The sequence below is a fragment of the Oncorhynchus mykiss genome, chromosome 12 (genome assembly GCF_057628025.1).
Source record: "Oncorhynchus mykiss isolate SJ-2025 chromosome 12, ASM5762802v1, whole genome shotgun sequence".
Taxonomy (NCBI): domain Eukaryota; kingdom Metazoa; phylum Chordata; class Actinopteri; order Salmoniformes; family Salmonidae; genus Oncorhynchus; species Oncorhynchus mykiss.
In genome coordinates, this window is record NC_143033.1 from 76937686 (window position 1) to 76947618 (window position 9933).

Genomic DNA, 9933 nt, shown 5'->3' on the forward strand with positions numbered 1-9933 from the left:
TCCAACCAATAAGAAGCAGCAAGCATGCCATTGACCTGCCACTGTAGCAAAATAAACATTTTAAGCCACTACTAACTGAATGAAACCACCAATACTCTGTGATTTATAATATTCAAAGAGAGCGAGACAGTGCGCGCGAGAGAGAGAGGGAGGGAGAGCAGGGAAAACTAGAGTACAGGACTATGGAGCCTCTGATTAGTAACGTTTGGATCTGCTTGTCAGCTGACAGAGATATCAGGTTAAATTTAGCAAAGGTTCAGTGAGGCGAACAGAAGAGTCAGTGTCAGAAAACACTGTGTTCTAAAGTTGTGGCTACTTGCCTTAAAATTTCATGTTGGGGTTTAGTTATGATTTATTTACATTGTGTGGTACTGCAGCAGCTATTTTCATCATAGTTCCTTTGAGTCTAACGTTGGCTTCAGGTCTGTGTACTGTTAGTTGTCGGCTCTCTGCTCTTCTAAATGGGTTATGACAGTGCTTAATTCATGGTGTTTGTCCTTAAAGATTAACGTGAGGGATGATGAGCTGCTGTGGAGAGAGTTAATACACTGAACAAAAATATAACTGCAACAATTTAAAATATTTCATATTAGGAAATCAGTCAATTAAATAAATTAATTAGGCCCTAATCTTTGGATTTCACATGAATGGGAATAGAGATATGCATCTGTTGGTCACAGATACCATTTTAAAAAAGGTAGGAGAGTGCATCAGAAAACCAACATGTAACCCCTAGTAATCTCCTTCGCATAGAGTTGATCAGGCTATTGATTGTGGCCTGTGGAATGTTGTAACAGTCCTCTGCAATGGCTGTGCGAAGTTGGTGGGAACTGTAACACACTGTCATACACATCGATCCAGAGCATCCCAAACATGCTTAATGTGTGAGTATGCAGGCCATGGAAGAACTGGGAGATTTTCAGCTTCGAGGAATTGTGCACAGATCCTTGCGACATGGGGCATTGCATGCATTATCATGTTGAAATATGAGGTGATGGCGGTGGGTGAATGGCACGACAATGGGCTTCAGGATCTCGTCACGGTATCTCTGTGAAGAGCACACTTCTCCAGCGTGTCAGTGGACATTGAAGGTGAGCATTTGCCCACTGAAGTCGGTTACAGTCAAGTCAAGACCCTGGTGAGGACAACGAGCATGCAGATGAGCTTCACTGAGACGGCTTCTGACAGTTTGTGCAGAAATTCTTCAGTTTTACAAACCCACAGTTTTATCAGCTGTCTGGGTGGCTGGACGATCCCGCAGGTGAAGGAACTGGATGTGGAGGTCCTGGGCTGGCGTGGTTTAGATGTGGTCTGCAGTTGTGAGGCCGGTTGGACGTACTGCTAAAATCTCTAAAATGGACATTGGAGATGGCTTATGGTAGAGAAATTGACATGACATTTTCTGGAAACAGCTCTGGTGGACATTCCTGCAGTCAGCATGCCAATTGCATGCTACCTCAAATCTTGAGACATATGTGGCATTGTGTTGTGTGACAAAACTGCACATTTTAGTGGCCTTTCATTGTCCCCAGCACAAGTTGCACCTGTGTAATGATCATGCTGTTTAATCAGCTTCTTGATATGCCACACCTGTCAGGTGGATATATTATCTTGGCAAATGAGAAATGTTCACTAACAGGGATGTAAACAAGTTTATGCACAACATTTGAGACAAATAAGCTTTTTGTGTGTATGGAAAATGTCTGAGCTCATGAAACAACACTTTACATGTTGTATTTATATTTCTGTTCAGTGTAGTATGAAGATAATATACATTTGGCATGAGGGGAAGCATAATGAAAAGCATGCAGGATTTAATACTCCCAAACAGTATGACTTTGCTCCCTCTCCTTGGTGTGGTACACCGAGCACACTAAGCCAAGCAGGTGCTCCACTGAAACATGAGAGGGTTGCCATCTGTCTGTTTAAAACATTTAATAGGTAAATCATTGCATATCGCACCATGTGAAAGCACAGTTAATATGTTGTCTTACAGAGATGCCTGCATTGACAGCTTCAGGGTATTTCTATGAAAGCAATACATCTTCCAAACACCTTTTTACAAACAGCAAGCAAATGATTTTCTAAATGCTGTGTCAGAAGTCACTGGTGGGTCAGAGTGAATTCCTCCTGGATCATGTTCAGTAGGGCACACCGTAGTGAAACCTTTTTCAATGGAAAACAAAAATGTATTTGTATTCTGTATGGATAAGAATGCCAAGAGTGTATTCTAGTCTGTATGGACTAGAATACAACCCTCATGTTAAGGCTTTATGATTGGTTAGTGGCTTCAAATATGCTTGAGTCAATTCAAAGTATACCGAACAAAACTATAAACGCAACATGTAAAGTGTTGGTCTCATGTTTCATGAGCTGAAATAAAAGATCCCAAAAATGTTCCATACGCACAAAAAGCTTATTTCTCTCAAATGTTGTGCACAAATGTGTTTACATCCCTGGTAGTGAGCATTTCTCCTTTGTCAAGATAATCCATCCACCTGACAGGTGTGGCATATCTAGAAGCTGATTAAACATCATGATCATTACACAGGTGCACCTTGTGCGGGGGACAATTTTTGTGCATACAGTATGGAACATTTCTGGGATCTTTTATTTCAGCTCATGAAACATGAGACCAACACTTTACATGTTGCATTTATATTTTAGTTCAGTGCAATTAGGGGGCTGTGAGTCACAGTGCTATAAGATATTTAGACAGTCTGTGCTGCCTTGCGCTGGCTGATGTATTCTGGTTGTTGTACGGAGACCAACCATCTGTGCATCACAGACAGGTCATTTGGCGTCCCTGCAAAGAAGCATCGTCATAGCTGTGTTCACCTCAGAGATGAAAGAAGGCCAGAATTAAAAAGGACAGCCAAGCTCTACCCACCACAACCCACCCAGCCCATTTAACTCATCAGTGGCACTGCCAAGCTGCCAGGCCCAGCCCAGAGCCCATCCACACTGCTGACAGTCACAGGAAACACAGATAACTGAGCCAACAGATAAAGCCAGAGCATGGCAACGATGGCCTCAGCCAGACCAGCAGATCAGATATATGACAGAGTCATCCAACCATCCCTGGCCTCTACTACCAGAGCTGCCCTGGGGGTTTGTGTCTGGCGTCCACCTCGGCTCACCATCAGTCAGTCACAGACTTGTCGCCAATAGGAATTAATGGACACCTGGTTTCCACATTGGCCACACATGATCTTCCAATAACTTCAACATGCTGCCCTCAAGGCATAGAAGTGTTTGATTTGCAATGTTGATGTACTCAAAGTACTAAAGTAAGGCAAGGAATTGACGTACTCAAAAATGGTTTAGCTCTCTGTTATTTTGGGATAATGACCAGCTACCCTTTTCTCTATTGCCACATAAAAAGTAGGGCATTTCCATGTAAAAAAAAAAACTATGAGCACTAACATGTGAAGTTCATATGAGCATATCAAATTTGGTGGCTAAGAGTCTGTGTTTTAGAAATTAAGGCATACAGTGCATTCGGAAAGTATTCAGACCCCTTCCCCTATTTCCACATTTTGTTACGTTACAACCTTATTCTAAAACGGATTAACTAAAAATGTTCCTCATCAATATACACACAAAACCCCATAATGACAAAGCGAAACAGGTTTATAGAATTATTTGCAAATGTATTAAAAATAAAAAACAGAAATACCTTATTTGCATACTGTACATATTCAGATCCTTTGCTATGAGACTCGAAATTGAGCTCAGGTGCATCCTGTTTCAATTGATCATCCTTGAGATGTTTCTAGAACTTGATTGGAGTCCACCTGTGATAAAATCAATTGATTGGACATGATTTGCACACACCTGCCGATATACGGTCCCACAGTTGACAGTGCATGTCAGAGCAAAAACCAAGTCATGAGGTTGAAGGAATTGTCTGTAGAACTCCGAGACAGGATTGTGTCGAGGCACAGATCTTTGGTAGGGTACCAAAAAATGTCTGCAGCATTGAAGATCCCAAAGAACACAGTGGCCTCCATCATTCTTAAATGGAAGAAGTTTAGAACCACCAGGACTCTTCCTAGAGCTGTCTGCCCGGCCAAACTGAGCGATCGGGGGAGAAGGGCCTTGGTCAGGGAGGTGACAAAACAACCTGATGGTCACTCTGACAGAGCTCCAGAGTTCCTATGTGGAGATGGGAGAACCTTCCAGAAGGACAACCATCTCTGCAGCATTCCACCAACCAGGCCTTTATGGTTGAGTGGCCAGACGGAAGCCACTCCTCAGTAAAAGGCACATGACAGCATACTTGTAGTTTGCCAAAGGGCACCTAAAGGACTCTCAGACCATGAGAAACAAGACTCTCTGGTCTGATGAAACCAATATTTAACTCTTTGACCTGAATGCCAAATGACACATCTGGAGAAAACCTGGCACCATCCCTATGGTGAAGCATGGTGGTGGAGCGTCATGCTGTGGGGCTGTTTTTCAGTGGCAGGGAGACTAGTTGGGGTCGAGGGAAAGATGAGCAGAGCAAAGTACAGAGAGATCCTTGATGAAAACCTGCTCCAGAGTGCTCAGGACCTCAGACTGGGGAGAAGGTTCTCCTTCCTACAGGACAATTACCCTAAGCACACAGCCAAGACAACGCAGTAGTGGCTTCGGGACAAGTCTCTGAATGTCCTTGAATGGCCCAGCGAGAGCCCGGACTTGAACCTGATCGAAAATCTCTGGAGAGACCTGAAAATAGCTATACAGCAACGCTCCCCATCCAACCTGACAGAGCTTGAGAGAATCTGCAGAGAAGAATGGGTGTGCCAAGCTTGTAGCGTCATACCCAAGAAGACTTGAGGCTGTAATCGCTGCCAAAGGTGCTTCAACAAAGTACTGAGTAAAGGGTCTGAATACTTATGTAAATGAGATATTTCAGTTTTATTTTGAATCCATTTGAAGAAATGTCTAACAACCTGTTTTTGCTTTGTCATTACGAGGTAGTGTGTGTAGATTGATGAGGGGAAAAAATATTTAATCCATTTTAGAATAAGGCTGTAACGTAACAAAAATGTTTAAAAAAAGTCAAGGGGTCTGAATACTTTTTGAATGCACTGTATATACATTTTTCAACCATTTTCATTCTAAGAATTAGGAATAAGCAAAGGCCTTGATTTCCGGTCAAACAGATGGAAAAGGGGTCTTAGGAAACATCTGTCAGAACAAGTCTTAAAAGGTATCAGAAGTACATTAAAACAAAATAATGTTGAAGTAAAGACCCCTGCCAACTAATAAACACTTATATTTAGTTTAGGATATGTTTTTCTGCCTTCTGTACGTTTAAGAAACATTGCCTTGTGCCTTGAAATTTCATTACCAAAAACCCACATATCTAAGATATTTGTTTATTTCTCTCCTCTCATGAAGAGGGAGAATAATGAAAGTTTACAGAAGTAACAAGTAAAGGTAGACGCACCAATTAGTTGTTTATGATGTATTAAGTGATTAAAATGCATCATTCTGTTTCCAAATCAGTAACAGAATGACCCAAACATTTTTACCAGAATGAATGCAACTGAATTGGCTACAATGGGTATTCATAGTAGTCACAAACCACAATTGGGCCACCTGCTCCTGTCCTCCCTTCCACTGGCTACTGTTATGTTCAGCTCATAAATGTTTTATTATTTCTGCCTCGCGGTGATTAAAGCAAGAGTGTGAAACCATTCTGGACAACTCCTGCTTCTCTCGCTCTTCTCTCTCTCTCTCTCTCCAGTTAATGTCAGCTCTCCGAGCTCTTACTGATACCTATCCATGAGCCCTATCTATTTTAATTTACTGTAACCAGCCCTCTCACCCACTGACCATCGACCGACACTGAACGTCCATGGACAGTGAAAAGTAGTTGAAATTTGGTCAGTCCAAATCTGAACCAATCATATGTTTCTGTTTCACAAGTTTGAACAGCACAGTACAGTATAACACCCTAGAGTAGAGTACAGTGTCATTTACTGTATTGCACTGTACTTTACTGAACTACACTGTACTGTAATCTACTCTAGTGATCTGTACTGCACTTTACTCTAGTCTACTGTACTATACTCTTCTCTACTGTGCTGTACTTTGACGTCCAAACTTGTGAAACATAGACGTCTATGATTGGTACAGATTTGGTCCGGTCAAACCAAATTTGGTCTTGTTTGGGGGCGGAGCTCATTCGAATAATAGCCAGTGTGTAGAATAATAGCCAAACATACAAAGGAGGTTATTCCATTTTTCTACTTAATCAGGACATTCAAAATGAAGCCTTTCTGTATTGTATAGATCAGGGACTCATGATGTCATTCTGTTACCATCATTCTCTAACCAGAGGTTAATCAACTTAATTTACTGTAGTTCAATAACCAAAATGTGTTTTATCATAGCTGACACCCTATTCTTTCTGCAGATATCTTTAAATCTTAATTCAGGGTAGACATTTAACAGGGAGTTTGGAAAACGTCACATAAACTGAGGGAAATTCTACCGTCATTCTGTCACCAAACTTTACACCTGAACTGTTTGAGTAAGTCTGTTTTTGTACAGTTGTCAGTGGACATTGTTAAAACTAGTCCATGTGCATGGAGTTGTATGGTTTGTTTAACTTCACAATCAATGTTTTTTGTTTGGCGTACTATTAAAGTGAATAATCAAAGTCTCATTCTGTTATTCCATTACCGTGGAATAGCCCAGTATACATTCCCAAATTATTGAGAGATAATAAAATCAAAGTTCTTGATAACGATGATATCTTCAATAAAACCAATCAGATCTCCACATATCTTCTAACTCTGGACCATTAGATCACTTGGTCACACAAGAGCAAGTGATAAAAGTACTACAGGACAGCTGCCATGACATCATAAAAACGAGCCATGCAAATATTAGATCTGGGAATGTTTATGCCATCCTTAAGTTACTGATATCAACTTACCCCCACTGGCAACTTCCTGCGTGCCCTTCACCTATTTCTGCCATGCTTACATATAAGACCACAACTCCACAAGCACACTGCTGTCTCTGGCAGGCCTCCAAAACTTTGACTGACTGACTGATCCACACAGGGAGGCACTGCTGGGGTGCAGAGATCAGCAGTTAGTACATCACCACCCAAGCATGCATTGCATTTCTCCGATTGAAATATACAGTATCATCTTTTCTCAGGAGTGGCAACAGACCAAAACTAGAGAGAAAGGCCAGCCTTAATATGAGGAAATATATAATAAAGAACATACACTGCTAGTCCAAGATCACTTATCTCCCATAATTTGATCAGCTGCGATATGGGCTAGCATAAATAAACCCAGTCCTTAAGGCCACACATCTCCACATCTCCCAGTCTATCAGCCTCACAACAGATGATAGGCCTGACAGTTGACTGACAGCTGGTTTAAATGGACTTGTTTTCTAGGAGGTGCAGTAACCGCCTTCAGCTCTGGGTCTTTTCTCCCTCTTCTCCAGATTTATCCTAGCAGCCTGGTGCTTGGTAACAGACTGCGACCACTTCCTTCTCCCTTAATTGCAAGAGGCCTGCCTTGGAAAGGCTTCAGAGGGGCCTGTCATCGAGCCATGGGATACAGGCTCCAACATGTTCCCCTCTACTCCTGTGTTCCTGTGCTGGTTCAGAGCAGCTGAGCAGGCTGTCTTTGGGGAGCAGGAGGAGAAGGCGGTAGACCAGGCGGCTGGGAGCACGTCTGGCTGGTGCTGATGACAGAACCGTACAGCAGGGAGAGGCAAGGGGGACCAAGCTAGAAACCCCAAAGTCTGTCAAACCCATCAGAGTTACTAACCATCACACAATGTTAGGCCAACCTGGCCAACCTGGGGCCCACTCTCATCCTGCAAAGTTAAGTCCTAGAAGAATGTGAAAGCCAAAACGGGAGTGGAAAGTGATCCTGCATCATAATACTGAAGCACAACATCTTTCTCAAATCATATGCTGTTTCTATTTTCTAGAATTGTTGTTATTGCAGGCAGTTTCCGTGAGTAAAACTGAAAGTGGGAGGTAGGGTGAAAGTAGAATGAATTTCTTCCCTGTACTGGAACTCATGGGCCTGCACCAAACATTTTATGGGGCTAATCATAGAATTACATATAGAATCCCTATTAATTCAATAGGATCTCTGTGGGCCTATTCATAAAGATGAATCATTTAAAATGTATTACCTTTATTGTGACATAAACACAACCAGTCTGATTGTCAAATAATCACTTCAAAGGGCTCCTTTACTAGACTACCAGCGTACGTTCATTCACTTGCAACATATTTCCAGCATCCAAAAGAGTGGTGAAAGGAAAGAGACATCTGTTACATAAAACACCAAAAAGTGTAATGACATTTGGTGATTGTCATTAGGCCAGAGTTTATGCGTCCACTGCTGTCCGTGCGTGTCTCGGTGTCGGCCACTCATCTCTGCCTTGCCAAAATGTCAGTGTTCTCGTCGAACCACATTGCATTTTGGAGCGTAGGCTATAAGCTACCTCACGTTTTCAAGTCCATTCCCTCATTTTTCATGCCTCTGACTTCCGTGATTTAAAAAAAGGGGTGTAACAGCATACAGTTTTGTTGACATTTTGTTTTACTCATGTGATAGGCTCATGTTTTAGCAGTATGGTGTACCCCCACTATTTATTCTGCTGGGACGCTGTACCGGACTGTACCGCCTGACTATGAAACACCATGGCACATTCAAAAATAATAGCTAATTTCATATCACTACCTCTGAAAGACCTCCTAAACTATTGTGTCACAAAAAAAAAAAAGACATTTTAAACACAAGGATAATGGACAGACTGCTGTACTGTACTTTATTCCCAGTGTGCCATGCTGTGTTCACGCTGGTGTCACATTCTGTTATAGATGGCCAGACTGGCACATGGATCAACACAGCCTGAGGCCAAGCTGCCTGTTGCAGACAGTCCTCTTCCTGGGCACGGGCGGGCAGGCACGAGGACATCAAAACTATTTATATCCATTTATATCCACTTATTAGACCAGCACTGTTTTCCTAATGAAGCTGTGTCAAATGATAAGGCAGAAAGAGGAAAGAGTGGACCCAGATCTACTTTATGCCGTACGAAATGCCCCTTGGAGATTGTACACTTGTTCCAACCTTCAGGGAACCACTCTAGCCCTTGATATTGATGGATGAATGCCAGAGGAGCAGTGATTATTCAAACTACTTTGTAGATTGTTTGTTGCTGTACTTAAAGTTGTTTTTGGGGGGGGTAAAAAACAACAACTATTGAGATGACCCAGTTGAGTGAATTATGCCATTCTTTGCAGCAAAGCATGTAATTGTATAAATATATCTTGGCACCAGGCTGAGTATACACTGACTGTACAAAACATTAAGGACACCTGCTCTTTCCATGAGATAAACTGACCAGGTGAATCGAGATGAAAGCTATTATCCCTTATTGATGTCACTTGTTAAATCCAATTCAAATCAGTGTAGATGAAGGGGAGGAGGCAGGTTAAAGAAGGATGTTTAAGCCTTGAGACAATTGAAACATGGATTGTGTATGTGTGCCATTCAGAGGGTGAATGGGCAAGACAAAATATTTAAGTGCTTTTGAACAGATATGGTAGTAGGTGCCACTGGTTTGTGTCAAGAACTGAACATGTGTGGATGGGGGGGAGGGGGTATAACTCAATATTATGAAGGTTTTCTTAATGTTTTGTAATGTTTAGAATGAGATAATTCAAACAACTCAAACTGAGAGTAGCAAAGTGAAATGGCATCTCCAGTGAACCATCCAGATGCTCTAAACGTGTGCAATGTGAAGTGAAATCCATGGAATTTGTTTAACAAACCACAAAAGAAATTGAAATAACTTTGGCATGGGTCATTAACTATGAATGTTATGAACGTAACCAGACAAAGGCCATTACCTTATCAGGATCAGCTAACAGACATATTCTCATTC